Consider the following 19778-nt stretch of genomic DNA (forward strand, 5'->3'; position numbering starts at 1 on the left):
GAGAGAGAGAGAGAGATTAAAATGTCTGGAACACGCAAAGTCTGCAGAGCTGAAACTCTGCTGGAAGTCCACCTGAAAGGGGAATAATCTTTTACCTGGGGGAGCGTCAGCCTTGTTCTATTCAGGCCGTCAGTGGATTGGATGAGAACTTCCCACCTGGTAGAGGGCAACCGCCATCATTCAGGCCACTGATTTAAATAATACTCTCATCCAAAATCATCCTTAGAGAAACACACAGATAATGTTTGACCAAAAACTGGGGACCTGGGCCAGTGAATCTGACCCATAAATAAACCATCAAACCTTCCTTCCAGCACACTGACAAATTGTATAAAGAAAGTCGAGCAGGAAAGAGGTTTATTTGACTTATGCTCCACCGTGGCCAAAATGGAAAATACAAGAAGTAGGTTTAAAATATAACAAAATTATTATTAATGATTAAGAAGTTGTATATGAATGGCAATGAACTTCAGTGACTGCATTTTTAATGAAGTGATTTCAACTTTCTCTTGAATTTGATGTGAAACAACATGTGTTTAAATAATTCATAAGTATTAAAAACATATAAAATTAGTTGCGTGAATGGCATTGCATAATAGATTGGGTTTCCTACTAATTTCAAAGTGACAGGAAGCCAGAAAATTTGAACAACCCTCTGAGGTTTCTTCAAAAATTGAAGATATCCAAAGAGTTCAGTTGGAAGCAATTAGATTGGAGCAAGTTTTATGTCACTTTTGGGAGGTATGAGTAAAAAGCTTCACTTCTGTTGTCAGTCTAGGGTCTGAGCTGCCAGCTCATCTGAGTTATGGTAGGGGATGCTACGTGCCTAGTGAATTCCTTGTGGCAGGAGGCAAAACAGATTTATAGAGGTCACAGGAATCTGACCTGCTGGATGTTCTTTATTTGAAGGAGCAAACAGTGAAAGGAGGACCATAGTGGTCAACACTTTACTACACGTTTCTAAGTATCATGATAGGAAATCATATGAGGTGATCTGCAAATTTCCCTCAGTCCATTTTCGAAGAAGAAAGGAGATTTTGCTTGGCAAGCCATGAATCAAGGGGAAATGAATTGCAAGAAAGACTCGAGGTAAAGAGACATGTGTCACCAGATAGCGAGGCCCTTTTCAAACCAGTATGTACAACAAAATGGCCCCCAGATCAATGCAACGAGGCAGGCAGTCTTAGAAGTCAAGGATCGTGAAAGATAGAAAAGGGTCATCTTCCCCAATCAAGGAATGGAACTTTTCACTACAAGTTAGAGAACACTCCAAGCGCTCCCACTGCCACAAACCACAGAAACTGAGAGCTAAGACAGGGACTCTGTGAGTCATGAGAACCTCGTCCAGTGAGGAGAGCCTGGAACAGGACATTTCCTGTTTTCAGAGTCTCTGCCAAGCCATTTATGAGTGGATTTGCATTTTGGTTGCGAAATGATTGGACCGGGCCAGTTTTGGTAGCTCCGCTTCCCCCTGGGTGGGGCAGCAAGCCCCAATAAAAAGGTCCTCTGCTGCACGACAGCTGTCCTCTTGCAACTCGAGTTCCGATTGACTTTGGAGAACCTGGTGAGTCTGATTCTTCAGTTCAACTTTGTTCTCGGATCCCCGAATGTTGACTTTATGCTGGAGACAGCAAGTTTGATGGGTCCAAAGTTATGATCATGGGTATAATGCTACTTAGTAGATGGGAACTTGGAATCTGGGCACAATGTTATATTGTATTTACTAGATTTCTGATACCTCGTTTGATTTCCTCTATTGAGAAAGAAATTAACAGGAAGTTTTGACATGAAGGGATAAAGAGCAAAGTATTTACTTTTTTCTATGCCTTTCTCTTGGACTTCTGCTGTGATTTCAGAGGCATTTATCTTAGAAGGTGTGAGGCCCTTACATTCTTCCTGAATGCCCTTTGCTCTGTGCATAAGTCACCTTGTCAGGACCTCATGAGAGAAAATGGTGATAGAAATTGCTTGTGAGCTTGCCCAGGATTCTAGAACTTGTGATGGCCTTTTTTGAAGATGTCGTTTTCATACAAAACAAAAAGAGAGAGAGAGAGAGAAAGAAAGAAAGAAACCAAGAGAGAAAACATCGCATGTTTCTTTAAAACAAAGATATTTTCTTTGGAACAGTTGTATGAGAAAAGAGATGGTTTTGTCTGGGCTGATGAAACGATTTTCTGAAGAGCGAGAAAGAAGTCAGAAATTCATTAAAAGCTATTAAAGAGATTAAAGCACTTACTTAGAGATTGGTGAGATACTATCTGTTGTTATTCCACAAGCTTTCGCTCCTTTCTCTATAGGAATTCCTTCTTGTGAACACGGTCATATACTTTCTTTCAGAAATTAAGTCTCCAGAAAGATGTCTTCTCAACATCAGCAGTGCAAGCAGCCCTGCCAGCCACCACCAGTGTGCCCTGACCCATGCCCACCTGCCAAGTGTCCAGACCCTTGCCCGCCTATCAAGTGCCCTGACCCATGCCCGCCTCAGCAGTGCAAGCAGAAATGCCCTCCTGGGCCACCTGCCCATCATTGCTAGCAGAGGTGCCCACCCAAGAGCATGTAAGAGCTTGAGCTTTTATCTGCCTCTGGAAAGGATAAGGACAATCGGCTCAACTAGTTCCAGAGCTCCACCTTCACCTTCTCTTCAAAGCCTATCATGGATACGGAAGAAGCTTCTCCACCCTTCAGCCTCAATATGCGTGTGGTGATTCCTGACAGACAGAGGCTTCCTATCTGAGGCTGCTATACTGCTTCCCTCTGGTTGGTGCCCGAGAAAGCATCATAGAGCCTCAGTAGAAAGAGCAGCAGCTCTCCTCCTGGGCGCCCTCTGAGGATTCCCTCCCTGTCTTCCCTGTCGTTCGGTCACCTGGGCATGGGTTTCTACCAGCTGAGCAACTGTTACTTATCCTCCAATTCCTGAATAAAATACAATTTTTTTGTGTGATGGAAAAAATTTTTTCTTTCTTTTAAAACCTGCTTTTCGCAATATCATATCATAATTTTGGTTGATTTCTATCCTTCTTTGATCCCGAGTTTCAGGCTCTCACAGTCAGTGTTATCTGAATTTTGAGTCGTATCAATGATTATTTCTATACACTTTAAAATCCAGGTTATTGCCCTAATTATTGCTTGATTGATTTGAGGAACAAATTATTTAAATTCTTGGCATTTCAAACCCTTTAATACACTGTTGGAAAAATCACATTTACAGTGCCTACTTGCTTAGGCATAAAAATTACATGAATGTGTGTCATTCAGGTGGCACAATGCCGGGCACATAATTGGCATTTGAGAGGCGGCCAGTCATCATTGTCCCTGTCATCATCACCATCACCACCATCACCATCGTCATCACCACCCGCAGGTGCTCCAGCAGAGGAGTGGCTCAGACATACCTAGTAGAGCAAGCAAGGAGATTCTTAAACTCTATTACCCGTTCATATTCTGTGTTCTTTTCCTTTTCCAATATAACAGAATTTTAAATGTGACACCACAGAAAAACCAGTTTGGGAAATTAATGGGATACTCTGCATAAAATTATAATAGTTCTGAAAACATGGGTAGTACAAAAGAAAGGGAATTTAAAGGGACCTTACCAGGCAAAGTGCTGCCTGCTCTCCATGTGTACAACGTGCTCTTCTTACTGCAAAACTCAACAACCTCAGGGTCTTATTACATGTTTTCACCTTGGAAATAACATTCTTGATTACTTTGACCCCACCTTTGAGGAACAATGGGGATTCCAATGTTTATCTTGATTTACAAAATGACTGTTGCTATGCAGCTTGTTTTCTAAGTGCTTAGCTTACTGGTCCAATAAGCCGTGAAAAGGGATGAGTTTTTTAAGCATACCTTTTCTTGTGGTTAGAAGTAAAGGAGTCAAATGGCAGAACTGCAGAAGCAAAAAGATGCCCATGTTACTGCTCAACGCTCATCAGACTGTGACATGAGTGAAAAACCAACACTGATATTTGGGAGTTGTCTCTACTGTAGCTACTCTTATTTGACGTGACCTACAAATTCGTTCTTTGAGGAGGGATGCTCCTGTAACAAATCTTAAAATTGTGGCATTGGCTTATGTGTCTGGAGGTGGTTGGAAAGGAATCTGATATTGGAAGCCAAAAATGTGGTGCTACATGTTATTCAACGGCAAAATGTTTGCAGTAATGGTTGTCCATGGTATCTTTAGAGGCAGACCAAAGGTTGGTCATTTGTTGATTTGCCCACGGTATTTCAGTAGACGTATGTTCAGGAAACACTTTCTGGTTGACAGGCCAGAAATGAAAAAAATGAAAAGGAAAAAAAATACACCCCAGAAATTCAACACCTTGTTGAATTAGAAAACTCACCACTTGTAAGTCCTAAAGAGTAAGAGATGAGATTAGCAGTGGTTTTGAACTACAAGTCCAATTTCAGTTGACAGTTACAACAGAGAAAAGAGACAGAAGTTGTATTCTTCCCACCTGTGTGCCAAGGAACCTCATGGTAGCTGTATTATGTTAGGGGGAAAAGCAGTAATTTAATCAGTCCAGAAAATTACTTCTACAAAAGGACCTTACTGAGATCCGTAGGACATGGAAATGATTGGAGGACTGAATTATATCAGGCGCCTAATAAGTTTTTGAGCGAATTGAGAACTAAACAATCTATGTGCCAAAACGAAAAAGAATGATTTCCAAGATTACTAACGACTTTCCAGACCACCTTTCCCCACTTTCCACCCTACCAAATCAGATATGGTCAGTACACGTGACTAAAAGGGAATATCCACTCTGAGATGGGTACAAGGCCCCCAGAGAATAATGGATAAAGGAAGCTTTCTCAGAGAATAATATCAAATCCTAAGAGAGCCAAGGAGGAGAAGGAACACAGAGATGCTCAAACATGGTTATTCTGTTGTATGATGGTTAATCTTTCATGCTTTCCCTCCGGGTTTATTGAGGTATAATTGACAAACTAAATTGTACATATTTACGGTGTATAATGTGATGATTTGACATATGTGTACTTTCTGCAGTGATTCCCACCATTGGTCACTTGATACATTAATCACTTCATCAGTAACAATGTAAAGTGTGTATTTCTCTGTGTTTGTGTGTTTTTGTGTGTGTGTGTGTGTGTGTGTGTGTGTGTGTGAGACGAGAATGCTTAAGGTCTAATTTCTCAGCAAGATTCAAGTACACAACTGAGTGTTATTAGCTAGATCACCATGCTGTACTGTAGACTCTGATAACTCATTCATCATATGATTGCAAGCTTGTACCCTTGTCCCAACATCTGCACTTTTGCACAACCCCTTAGACCCTGCTGTCCACCTTTCTACTCTCTGTTTCTGTGACATCTGTGAGTTTGCAAACACATTCCTAAATAAACAATGGTGCAAAGAAGAAATAACAAACAAACAGAAAAAACCTTGACATGAATGAAAATGAAAAGAAAACATACAAGAACTTTCGGGATAAATGTACTGCAGTACAAAGAGAGCAACCTATGGCTGGAGATATCTATATTACAAAAGATGATCTCAAATCAGTAACCTGATAGACATGTATGTATGTGTGTGGGTTTATGAAAATTGAAAAGACGTAACACTCTACAGCAACATATAAGCAGTGATTATTTTTGGCCGTTTAATAGACATGCTCTTTTATTTTTTTAATTTTTTTAAATTAATTAATTTATTTATGGCTGTGTTGGGTCTTCGTTTCTGTGTGAGGGCTTTCTCTAGTTGCGACAAGCGGGGGCCATTCTTCATCGCGGTGCGCGGGCCTCTCACTATCGTGGCCTCTCTTGTTGCAGAGCACAGGCTCCAGATGCGCAGGCTCAGCAATTGTGGCTCACGGGCCTAGTTGCTCCGTGGCATGTGGGATCTTCCCAGACCAGGGCTCGAACCCATGTCCCCTGCATTGGCAGGCAGATTCTCAACCACTGCGCCACCAGGGAAGCCCGACATGCTCATTTTTTAACAGCTTTATGTTTTCCCCATTATATATTAAAGGATATAGCTTCATTTTTATAACAATGTATCATATTATTTAAAAAATATATAGTAGTCAGTGAAGATGTGGCTGAGCTGCAGGGAACGTTTACGTCCTGGCCTTCTGGCACATGCCTAGCTGATGACTCTTTCACAGGTTTCAAGTGTCTCCTCTTTCTCTTCCTCTCATCCTCATTCTGCTCTTCTTCCTGCTGTCCCATTATAAAACCCCATTCCTAAGAAGCTTCCTGATTATTTGGCCAAGGCAAATTACTAGGCCAGTTCTTCTTTCTGACTGCAGGAAGAATTATGAAAGATATGAAAGGACTAGTCCTAAATGCATGCGCAATATGTCAAAGTACCAAATTGGACGGTTAAGGAGTAGATATTGGTGGTGAAGATATTATGGCAGGCTGAGGGTTCTGGAATGTAAACAGGAAGACAGAGAATAAACAGTGAACATTTTTTTCAAATTACTGTCTTTAAGGACCTAAAATATTCTTCAATGAGTAGAACAAAGCAAATATATCAGATGTGCCCTAAGTTCACATTTCATCCGGATGTCAGACCTTTAGTGCTTTGCTTCTCTCTCCCCTCCCAACGTCACTCTGAATCATTTATATGTGATGCTGTGAGTCTTAAATGGTATCTTATATCCAGTTTTGGTTTCACCCAATTGAAACCTGGTATTTACTTATAGAATACAAGAGATTTATTTCCTGATAAAGGAATTTTAAGCACACGACAGCCATCTAGGGAAGAGTTTGCGTCAGGTGAGATGGGACATCCTGATTCCATTAAACATGTGTTTCCACATTCTACAGTATGATAAAGTGAGATTCGCAGCTCTGTTCCTAAAGCAGACAGGGGCCTTCACCAACCATGACCCATCACAAGACTCTTCAGTGCCCAAGGGGACAGCATAGAAAAGAGTAGTGTTCGTGTCCAGGATAGAAGGGAGGAACTGTAGAAAAACTGTTGACAGCTAAATCACTGAAAAGGCAGAAATGAAATCTTTGGAGGACATGCTAAAGCACTGGGTGCTGAAGTTCAGTCATTTGCTAAAAGCTCATTATATCTGTCATAATTCCACACCCCATGTGTCATATTACATTTATAAGTTTGGCTTTAACTTCACTTCCTAATAACTTTGAAAATTTTTATTTTAATTGGCCATAGTTAATCATGTACATGAAATGACAGATGAAATATTCAAATTATATATTACAATATGTATGTACATATATACATAGAGAACTATGTTACAGAAACAGGGACAAGGACACAGAGAGAGAGAGAGAGATTAAAATGTCTGGAACACGCAACGTCTGCAGAGCTGAAACTCTGCTGGAAGTCCACCTGAAACGGGAATAATCTTTTACCTGGGGGAGCGTCAGCCTTGTTCTATTCAGGCCGTCAGTGGATTGGATGAGAACTTCCCACCTTGTAGAGGGCAACCGCCATCATTCAGGCCACTGATTTAAATAATACTCTCATCCAAAATTCTCCTTACAGAAACACACAGATAATGTTTGACCAGAAAACTGGGGACCTGGGCCAGTGCATCTGACCCATAAATAAACCATCAAACCTTCCTTCCAGCACATTGACAAATTGTATGAAAAAGTCGAGCAGGAAATAGGTTTATTTGACATATGCTCCTCCGTGACCAAAATGGAAAATGCAAAAAATAGGTTTAAAATATAACAAAATTATTATTAATGATTAAGAAGTTGTATATGAATGGCAATGAACTTCAGTGACTGCATATTTAATGAAGTGATTTCAACTTTCTCTTGAATTTGATGTGAAACAACATGTGTTTAAATAATTCATAAGTATTAAAAACATATAAAATTAGTTGCGTGAATGGCATTGCATAATAGATTGGGTTTCCCAATAATTTCAAAGTGACAGGAAGCCAGAAAATTTGAACAACCCTCTGAGATTTCTTCAAAAATTGAAGATATCCAAAGAGTTCAGTTAGAAGAAATTAGATTGGAGCAAGTGTTAGGTCACTTTTGGGAGGTATGAGCAAAAAGCTTCACTTCTGTTGTCAGTCTAGGGTCTGAGCTGCCAGCTCATCTGAGTTATGGTAGGGGATGCTACGTGCCTAGTGAATTCCTTGTGGCAGGAAGTAAAACAGATTTATAGAGGTCACAGGAATCTGACCTGCTGGATGTTCTTTATTTGAAGGAGCAAACAGTGAAAGGAGGACCAGAGTGGTCAACACTTTACTACACGTTTCTAAGTATCATGATAGGAAATCATATGAGGTGATCTGCAAATTTCCCTCAGTCCATTTTCGAAGAAGAAAGGAGATTTTGTTTGGCAAGCCATGAATCAAGGGGAAATGATTTGCAAGAAAGACTCGAGGTAGAGACATGTGTCACCAGGTAGCGAGGCCCTTTTCAAACCAGTATGTACAACAAAATGGCCCCCAGATCAATGCAACGAGGCAGGCAGTCTTAGAAGTCAAGGATCGTGAAAGATAGAAAAGGGTCATCTTCCCCAATCAAGGAATGGAACTTTTCACTACAAGTTAGAGAACACTCCACGCGCTCCCACTGCCACAAACCACAGAAACTGAGAGCTAAGACAGGGACTCTGTGAGTCATGAGAACCTCATCCAGTGAGGACATCATGGAACAGGACATTTCCTGTTTTCAGAGTCTCTGCCAAGCCATTTATGAGTGGATTTGCATTGTGGTTGGGAATTGATTGGACCAGGCCAGTTTTGGTAGCTCCACTTCCCCCTGGGTGGGGCAGCAAGCCCCAATAAAAAGGTCCTCTGCTGCACGACAGCTGTCCTCTTGCTACTCGAGTTCCGATTGACTTTGGAGAACCTGGTGAGTCTGATTCTTCAGTTCAACTTTGTTCTCGGATCCCTGAATGTTGACTTTATGCTGGAGACAGCAAGTTTGATGGGTCCAAAGTTATGATCGTGGATATAATGCTACTTAGTGGATGGGAACTTGGAATCTGGGCACAATGTTATATTGTATTTACTAGATTTCTGATACCTCGTTTGATTTCCTCTATTGAGAAAGAAATTAACAGGAAGTTTTGACATGAAGGGATAAAGAGCAAGGTATTTACTTTTTTCTATGCCTTTCTCTTGGACTTCTGCTGTGATTTCAGAGGCATTTATCTTAGAAAGTGTGAGGCCCTTACATTCATCCTGAATGCCCTTTTCTCTGTGTATAAGTCACCTTGTCAGGACCTCATGAGAGAAAATGGTGATAGAAGTTGCTTGTGAGCTTGTCCCAGGATTGCAGAACTTGTGAGGTCTTTTTTTTTTTTTTTAAACATCTTTATTGGAGTATAATTGCTTTACAACGGTGTGTTTGTTTCTGCTTTATAACAAAGTGAATCAGTTATACATATACATATGTTTCCATATCTATTCCCTCTTGCATCTCCCTCACTCCCACCCTCCCTATCCCACCCCTCTAGGTGGTCACAAAGCACTGAGCTGATCGCCCTGTGTTATGCGGCTGCTTCCCACTAGCTATCTATTTTACATTTGGTAGTGTATCTTACCCTCCCCCTCCCCATATCCTCAAGTCCATTCTCTAGTAGGTCTGTGTCTTTATTCCCGTCTTGCCACTAGGTTCTTCATGACTTTTCTTTTTCCCTTATATTCCATATATATATGTTAGCATAGTGGATTTGTTTTTCTCTTTCTGACTTACTTCACTTTGTATGACAGACTTTAACTCCATCCACCTCACTACAAATACCTCCATTTCATTTCTTTTTATGGCTGAGTAATACTCCATTGTATATATGTGCAAAATCTTCTTTATCCATTCATCCGATGATGGATATTTAGGTTGCTTCCATGTCCTGGCTATTGTAAATAGAGCTGCAATGAACATTTTGGTACATGACTCTTTCTGAATTATGGTTTCCTCAGGGTATATGCCCAGTAGTGGGATTGCTGAATCGTATGGTAGTTCTATTTTTAGTTTTTTAAGGAACCTCCATACTGTTCTCCATAGTGGCTGTATCAATTTACATTCCCACCAACAGTGCAAGAGTGTTCCCTTTTCTCCACACCCTCTCCAGCATTTATTGTTTCTAGATTTCTTGAGGATGGTCATTCTGACTGGTGTGAGATGATATCTCATTGTAGTTTTGATTTGCATTTCTCTAATGATTAATGATGTTGAGCATTCTTTCATGTGTCTGTTGGCAATCTGTATATCTTCTTTGGAGAAATGTCTATTTAGGTCTCCTGCCCATTTTTGAGTTGGGCTGTTTGTTTTTTTGTTATTGAGCTCCATGAGCTGCTTGTAAATCTTGGAGATTAATCCTTTGTCAGTTGCTTCATTTGCAAATATTTTCTCCCATTCTGAGGGTTATCTTTTGGTCTTGTTTATGGTTTCCTTTGCTGTGCAAAAGCTTTTAAATTTCATTAGGTCCCATTTATTTATTTTTGTTTTTATTTCCATTTCTCTAGGAGCTGGGTCAAAAAGGATCTTGCTGTGATTTATGTCATAGAGTGTTCTGCCTATGTTTTCCTCTAAGAGTTTGATAGTGTCTGGCCTTACACTTAGGTCTTTAATCCATTTTGAGTTTATTTTTGTGTATGGTGTCAGGGAGTGTTCTAATTTCATACTTTTATATGTAGCTGTCCAATTTTCCCAGCACCACTTATTGAAGAGGCTGTCTTTTCTCCACTGTATATGCTTGCCTCCTTTATCAAAGATAAGGTGACCATATCTCTGGGCTTTCTATCCTGTTCCATTGATCTATGTTTCTGTTTTTGTGCCAGTACCAAATTGTCTTGATTATTCTAGCTTTGTAGTATAGTCTGAAGTCAGGGAGCCTGATTCCTCCAGCTCCATTTATCGTTCTCAAGATTGCTTTGGCTCTTCGGGGTCTTTTGTGTTTCCATACAAACTGTGAAATTTTTTGTCCTAGTTCTGTGAAAAATGCCAGTGGTAGTTTGATAGGGATTGCATTGAATCTGTAGATTGCTTTGGGTAGTAGAGTCATTTTCACAATGTTGATTCTTCCAATCCAAGAACATGGTATATCTCTCCATCTATTTATATCATCTTTAATTTCTTTCATCAGTATCTTATAATTTTCTGCATACAGGTCTTTTGTCTCCTTAGGTAGGTTTATTCCTAGATATTTTATTCTTTTTGTTGCAGTGGTAAACGGGAGTGTTTCTTAATTTCACTTTCAGATTTTTCATCATTAGTGTATAGGAATGCAAGAGATATCTGTGCATTGCTTTTGTATCCTGCTACTTTACCAAATTCATTGATTAGCTCTAGGAGTTTTCTGGTCGCATCTTTAGGATTCTCTATATATAGTATCATGTCATCTGCAAACAGTGACAGCTTTACTTCTTCTCTTCCAATTTGTATTCCTTTTATTTCTTTTTCTTCTCTGATTGCTGTGGCTAACACTTCCAAAACTATGTTGAATAATAGTGGTGAGAGTGGGCAACCTTGTCTTGTTCCTGATCTTAGTGGAAATGGTTTCAGTTTTTCACCATTGAGGACAATGTTGGCTGTGGGTTTGGCATATATGGCCTTTATTATATTGAGGAAAGTTCCCTCTATGCCTACTTTCTGCAGGGCTTTTATCATAAATGGGTGTTGAATTTTGTCAAAAGCTTTCTCTGCATCTATTGAGATGATCATATGGTTTTTCTCCTTCAATTTGTTAATATGATGTATCACGTTGATTGATTTGCGTATATTGAAGAATCGTTGCATTCCTGGAATAAGCCCCATTTGATCATGGTGTATGATCCTTTTAATGTGCTGTTGGATTCTGTTTGCTAGTATCTTGTTGAGGATTTTTGCATCTATGTTCATCAGTGATATTGGCCTGTAGTTTTCTTTCTTTGTGACATCTTTGTCTGGTTTTGGTATCAGGGTGATGGTGGCCTCGTAGAATGAGTTGGGGGGTGTTCCTCCCTCTGCAATATTTTGGAAGAGTTTGAGAAGGATAGGTGTTAGCTCTTCTTTAAATGTTTGATAGAATTCGCCTGTGAAGCCATCTGGTCCTGGGCTTTTGTTTGTTGGAAGATTTTTAATCACAGTTTCAAGTTCAGTGCTTGTGATTGATCTGTTTATATTTTCTATTTCTTCCTGGTTCAGTCCCGGCAGATTGTGCATTTCTAAGAATCTGTTCCTTTCTTCCAGGTTGTCCATTTTATTGGCATAGAGTTGCTTGTAGTAATCTTTCATGATTATTTGTATTTCTGCAGTGTCAGTGGTTACTTCTTTTTCATTTCTAATTCTATTGATTTGAGTCTTCTCCCTTTTTCTCTTGATGAGTCTGGCTAATGGTTTGTCAATTTTGTTTATCTTCTTGAAGAACCAGCTTTTAGTTTCATTGATTTTTGCTATTGTTTCCTTCATTTCTTTTTCATTTATTTCTGATCTGATCTTTATGATTTCTTTCCTTCTGCTAGCTTTGGGGTATTTTTGCTCTTCTTTCTCTAATTGCTTTAGGTGCAAGTTTAGGTTGTTTATTCGAGATGTTTCCTGTTTCTTGATGTAGGCTTGTATTGCTATAAACTTCCCTCTTAACACTGCTTTTGCTGCATCCCATAGGTTTGGGTTGTCGTATCTCCATTGTCATTAGTTTCTATGTATTTTGTGATTTCCCCTTTGATTTCTTCAGTTATCACTTCGTTATTAAGTAGTGTATTATGTAGCCTCCATGTGTTTGTATTTTTTACACATCTTTTCCTGTAATTGATATCTAGTCTCATAGCGTTGTGGTCGGAAAAGATAGTTGATACGATTTCAATTTTCTTAAATTTACCAAGGCTTGATTTGTGACCCAAGATATGATCTATCCTGGAGAATGTTCCATGAGCACTTGAGAAAAATGTGTATTCTGTTGTTTTTGGGTGGAATGTCCTATAAATATCAGTTAAGTCCATCTTGTTTAATGTATCATTTAAAGCTTGTGTTTCCTTATTTATTTTCATTTTGGATGATCTGTCCATTGGTGAAAGTGGGGTGTTAAAGTCCCCTACTATGATTGTGTTACTGTCGATTTCCCCTTTCATGGCTGTTAGTATTTGCCTTATGTATTGAGGTGCTCCTATGTTGGGTGCATAAATATTTACAATTTTTATACCTTCCCCTTGGATCGATCCCTTGATCATTATATAGTGTCCTTCTTTGTCTCTTGTAATAGTCTTTATTTTAAAATCTATTTTGTCTGATATGAGAATTGCTACTCCAGCTTTCTTTTGATTTCCATTTGCATGGAATATCTTTTTCCATCCCCTCACTTTCAGTCTGTATGTGTCTCTAGGTCTGAAGTGGGTCTCTTGTAGACAGCATATATATGGGTCTAGTTTTTGTATCCATTCAGCCAGTCTGTTTCTTTTGGTGGGATCATTTAATCCCTTTACATTCAAGGTAATTATCGATATGTATGTTCCTATTCCCATTTTCTTAAATGTTTTGGGTTTGTTGTTGTAGGTGTTTTCCTTCTCTTGTGTTTCTTGCCTAGAGAATTTCCTTTAGCATTTGTTGTAAAGCTGGTTTTGTGGTGCTGAACTCTCTCAGCTTTTGCTTGTCTGTAAAGGTTTTAATTTCTCCATCATATCTGAATGAGATCCTTGCTGGGTAGAGTAATCTTGGTTGTAGGTTTTTCTCCTTCATCACTTTAAGTGTATCCTGCCATCCCCTTCTGGCTTGCAGAGTTTCTGCTGAAAGATCAGTTGTTAACCTTATGGGGATTCCCTTGTGTGTTATTTGTTGTTTTGCCCTTTCTGCTTTTAATATGTTTTCTTTATATTTAATTTTTGATAGTTTTATTAATATGTGTCTTGGCGTGTTTCTCCTTGGATTTATCCTGTATGGGACTCTCTGTGCTTCCAGGACTTGATTAACTATTTCTTTTGCCATATTTGGGAAGTTTTCAACTATAATCTCTTCAAATATTTTCTCAGTCCCTTTCTTTTTCTCTTCTTCTTCTGGGACCCCTATAATTCGAATGTTGGTGCGTTTAACGTTGTCCCAGAGGTCTCTGAGACTGTCCTCAGTTCTTTTCATCCTTTTATCTTTATTCTGCTCTGCAGTAGTTATTTCCACTGTTTTATCTTCCAGGTCACTTATCCATTCTTCTGCCTCAGTTATTCTGCTATTGATCCCTTCTAGAGTATTTTTAATTTCATTTATTGTGTTTTTCATCATTGCTTGGTTCCTCTTTAGTTCTTCTACGCCTTTGTTAAATGTTTCTTGCATTTTGTCTATTCTATTTCCAAGATTTTGGATCATATTTACTATCATTATTCTGAATTCTTTTTCAGGTAAACTGCCTATTTCCTCTTCATTTGTTAGGTCTGCTGTGTTTTGACCCTGCTCCTTCATCTGCTGTGTGTTTTTCTGTCGTCTCATTTTGTTTATCTTACTGTGTTTGGGGTCTCCTTTTCACAGGCTGCAGGTTCGTAGTTCCCGTTGTTTTTGGTATGTGTCCCCAGTGGCTAAGGTTGGTTCAGTGGGTTGTTTAGGCTTCCTGGTGGAGGGGACTAGTTCCTGTGTTCTGGTGGATGAGGCTGGATCTTGTCTTTCTGGTGGGCACGTCCACGTCTGGTGGTGTGTTTTGGGGTGTCTGTGGCCTTATTATGATTCTAGGCAGCCTCTCTGCTAACGGATGGGGCTGTGTTCCTGACTTGCTAGTTGTTTGGCATAGAGTGTCCAGCACTGTAGCTTGCTGGTCGTTGAGTGAAGGTGGGTCTTGATGTTGAGATGGAGATCTCTGAGAGATTTTTGCCATTTGGTATTACATGGAGCTGGGAGGTCTCTTGTGGGCCAGTATCCTGAAGTTGGTTCTCCCACCTCAGAGACACAGCCCTGATGCCTGGCTCGAGCACCAAGAGCCTTTCATCCACATGGCTCAGAATAAAAGGGAAAAAAACAGAAAGAAAGAAAGAGGATAAAATAAAATAAAATAAAATAATGCTATTATAATAAAAAATAAGAAAAAAATTATTAAGAAAAAATTTATTAAGAAAAAAATTTTTTTTAATTTTTTAAAAATAAATTTATTAATTTTTTATAAGAAAAAATTATTAAGAAAAAAATTTATTAAGAAAAAATTTTTAATTTTTTAAATAAAAATATGAAAAAACTTATTAAGAAAACATTTTTTTAATTTTTAAAAATAGAAAATAAAGAAAAATTATTAAGAAAACATTTATTAAGACAAAAAATTTTTAAGTAAAAAAAATATAAATAAAAAGGATGGAGCGAACCCTAGGACTAATGGTGAAAGCAAAGCTATACAGACAAAATCTCACCCAGAAGCATACACGTATACACTCACAAAAAAAGGAAAAATGAAAAAATTAATTTATCCTGCTCCCAAAGTCCACCTCCTGAATTTGGGATGATTCGTTGTCTATTCAGGTATTCAACAGATGCAGGCACATCAAGTTGTTTTTGCAGCTTTAATCCACTGCTTCTGAGGCTGCTGGGAGAGATTTCCCTTTCTCTTCTTTGTTCGTACAGCTCCCGGGTTTCAGCTTTGAATTTGGACCTGCCTCTGCGTGTAGGACGCCTGAGGGTGTCTGGTCCCTGCCCAGACAGAACGGGGTTAAAGGAGCAGCTGCTTCAGGGGCTCTGGCTCACTTAGGCTGGGGGGAGGGAGGGGTACAGATGCGGGGCGAGCCTGCAGTGTCAGAGGCTGGCAGGAAGTTGCAGCAGCCTGAGGCACACCATGCGTTCTCCCGGGGAAGTTGTCCCTGGATCACGGGAGCCTGGCAGTGGCGGGCTGCACTGGCTCCCGGGAGGGGTGGTGTGGAGAGTGACCTGTGCTCGCACACAGGCTTCTTGGTGGCTGTAGCAGCAGCCTTAGCATCTCATGCCCGTCTCTGGGGTCTGCGCTGATAGCCGCGGCTCGCGCCTGTCTCTGGAGTTCGTTTAGGCAGCGCTCTGAATCCCCTCTCTTTGTGTGTCACGCAACAAAGAGGCAAGAAAAAGTCTCTTGCCTCTTCGGCAGCTGCAGACATTTTCCCGGACTCCCTCCGGGCTAGCTGTGGTGCGCTAACACCTTCAGACTGTGTTCATGCTGCCAACCCCAGTCCTCTCCCTGGGATCCGACCGAAGCCTGAGCCTCAGCTCCCAGCCCCCGCCTGCCCTGGCGGTTGAACAGACAAGCCTCTCGGGCTGGTGAGCGCTGCTTGGCATGGATCTTCCATGCGGGAATCTCTCCGCTTTGCCCTTCGCACCCCTGTGGTTGCGCTTTCCTCCATGGCTCCGAAGCTTGCCCCTTCTGCCACCCGCAGTCTCCGCCTGCAAAGGGGCTTCCTAGTGTGTGGAAACCTTTCCTCCTTCACAGCTCCCTCCCACTGGTGCAGGTCCCGTCCCTATTGTTTTGTCTCTGTTATTTCTTTTTTCTTTTGCCCTACCCAAGTACGTGGGGAGTCTCTTGCTTTTTGGGAGGTCTGACGTCTTCTGCCAGCGTTCGGTGGGTGTTCTATAGGAGCAGTTGCACGTGTAGATGTATTTCTAATGTATCTGTGGGAAGGAAGGTGATCTCTGCATCTTACTCTTCCACCATCTTGCCCAGCCACTCCCAAAAACTGTAAATCTTAAAAAAAAAATGAAATTATGCTCCAATAAAGATGTTAAAAAAAAGTTAGGAATCACCAATGTAATTCTTGTCAGACAGATATAGGTTTAAGGCCCAACTTAGGCACTGACCAGCAGTGTGATTTTAGCCAATTAGATAAACGCTTGGAGCTTCTCTTTTCTTATTTGAAAAAATGGTGTATATAGATCTTCTCCTAGAATCAGGTCATCCCCTGAATGTGTGAATCTACCTGTAACTTTAGATCCTTAAGGGATTCCTAACCTTTGTCCTCTCCCTGTTCCCTTAAACTGAGTGTGACCACTATTCATATTCTTAGACTACATTTGTGACTGGACCATCTCAGCAAGTGAAACAAACTATGATATAGCCATACAATGAGATGCTACCTACCCCACAATAGAAAGGAACTATTTATCCATGCAATGTTGTGGATAGCCAGACTAAAGACTATATACTGTATAATTCTATTTATATGACACTCTTGGAAAAACAAGCTATAGGGGCAGAAATCAGATCAGAAGTTGCCAGAAGCTAGAATGGAACAAAGGGATTGATACAAAAGGTAAGGGAAGCAGAATTTTGACCCTTGTGACCTTCAACCCTGGTTTTACGCCCATGAATATGTTATAATATGTTACGTGGCAAAAGGAACTTTGTAGATGTAATTAAGGTTATTAGTCAGTTAACCTTAAAATGACAAGATCAACCTGGATTATCTAGGTAGGCCCAATGTAATCACACGAGCTCTTGAAACCCAAGAAGGATTCAACTTGGCTGTTGCTAGCTTGAGGATAGAGGGGCCAAATGTCAGAAAAACGGGAACCTCAGTCCTACAGCCATACAGAATTGAATTATACAAACCACTTGAATGATCTTGAAAGCAGATTTTCACTCAGATCTCCAAAAATGAACTCAACCTTGGCAACACTTTGATTTCAGCCTTGTGAGACCTTGAGCAGAGAACCCAACACACTGTACCTGGACTTCTGACATATAGAATTGTGAGACAAGTGAGTGTTGTTTTAAACCACTAAGTTTGTGGTAATTTGTTTTGGCAGCAATAGAAAACTAATACAACAGGGCATGAAGGAAGTTTTTAGGGTAGAGGAAATACCGTATCTTTTGTTTTAGACTTTTTTTTTCCAGCTTTATTGAGATGTAATTGACATATAACGTTGTGTAAGTTTTAAGTGTACAACATGAAGATTTGATAATATGTATAGATTGCAAGATCATTATCACAATAAGGTTAGTTAACTTATACATCACCTTTCATAGTTACCTTTTGTTTTGTGGTGAGAAATTTTAAGATCTACTCTCTTAGCAACTTTCAAATACTCTATATCTTGATTGTGGTGGTAGTTACACATCTGAGTAAGTTTGTCGAAATGCATAGAACTTACACCTAAAAAGGTTAAAGTTTAATCTATATAAATTTTACCTCAATAAACCTATAAAAATAAAGTAAATTAAAACTCTTCAAATTGATTTTAAATGGATATATGGGTAGATTTTTATTGTATGTAAACTATACTGCAAATAAAATGGATTTTAAAAGTAAAAAAAAAAAAAGTAAGTGTGACTCTTCATGACCATAAATTAGGCAATGGTTTCTTAGCTATGACACCAAAAGTTCAATATTCAAAAGAAAAAAATAAATAAATTGAATTATCAAAAATTTTAAACTCTTGTGTTTTTAAGGACACCATTGAGAGAGTGAATGGATATCTGAAAGAATGGGAAAAAATAGTTTTTGTAAGTCATATATCTGATTAAGGACTTTTATCCAGAGTATATAATAACTCTTAGAACTCAACAATAAAGTGAAAAAATAACTCAATTAAAAATGGGCAAAGTATTCGAATAGACATTTCTCTAAGAAAGCTATACAAATTGACAACAAACACATATAAAGATGTTTTCCATTATTACTTATTGAGGAAGTTCAAATTAAAACCATAATGAGCTACCACTTCACATCTACCAGGATGGCTAAAATAAAAAGACAGACAATAGCAAGTTTTATTGTGTATGTGGAGAAATTACAACCCTTATACATCACTGTGGGACTGTAAAATAATGTAGCTACCTTGGAAACATTTTGGCAGTTCCTCAAAAAGTGAAACACAGGATTACCATATAGCCCAGCAATTCCACTTCTAGATGTATACCCAAGAGAATGAAAACACAAGTTCACAGAAAACTTGTACATAAATGTTCATAACAGCATTATTCATAATAGCCAATAAATGGAAATAATCCAACTGAGCATCAACTGATGAATATGTGTAGCTCTATTTTACAATATTATTTGGCAACAAAAAAGAATGAAATAGTGATACATGCTGCAACATGGATAAACCTTTAAAACATAATGTTAACTTAAAGAATCAGACACAAAAGCCCACATATTGTGTGACACCATTTATATGCAATGTCCAGAATAGGCAAATCTATAGAGACAGAAAGTAGACTCCTGCCTGTCAAGGGCTGGAGGAAGTGGCAGTGACAGCTCATCCATATGAGTTTCTTTTTGGGGTGATTAAAGTATTCTGGAATTAGATAGTGGTGATGCTTGCACAACTCTGTGAATATACTAAAAACTACTGAAATATATACTTTAAAAGGGTGAATTTTATGGTATATGAATTCTATCTCAATAAAGCTGTTTAAAAAAAAAAAGAAAGAAAAGATGGTTCTCTTGCAAACACATAAGGGAATAGAGAGAAACCAGAAATCTAGAAGCCTATAGCGTTGGGGAAGTTATATACTTCTAGACCCTTAATATAAAAAGATAAAACTGAGAATGGTTTAGAGAGTTAAAACTCAGGTTTTCAGCCAAGATTAAATTAAGGTTTAATGCCATCCCACTGAAGTTAATTTTTCCAATAGTGTCAAAGAAGGTATAGTTGAGAAAGAAAGGCATTGGAAAAAGAAGCAGATAAATAAGATAACATAAGAATGTTTTCTGGAAAAGAAATTTGGGTATAGTTATTGGCATGCAGAACTGACTAGAAGTCCAGGAAACGTTTCAGAAATCATATCCCCAAAGCAACCACAGGCTGGATCTCAAAACAAAACATGTTTCCAAGAGCCTTAAAACCACACTTTTTAAAAAGTGAGCTGCAAAATTATCTAATCAAGGACAGCACAATCCACAATGCACACTTAAGATCTGATCATACAAAAGCAATAATCCTATCAATGGCAGAAAGAT

The sequence above is a fragment of the Balaenoptera ricei genome, chromosome 1, assembly GCF_028023285.1.
Source record: "Balaenoptera ricei isolate mBalRic1 chromosome 1, mBalRic1.hap2, whole genome shotgun sequence".
Classification (NCBI taxonomy): Eukaryota; Metazoa; Chordata; class Mammalia; order Artiodactyla; family Balaenopteridae; genus Balaenoptera; species Balaenoptera ricei.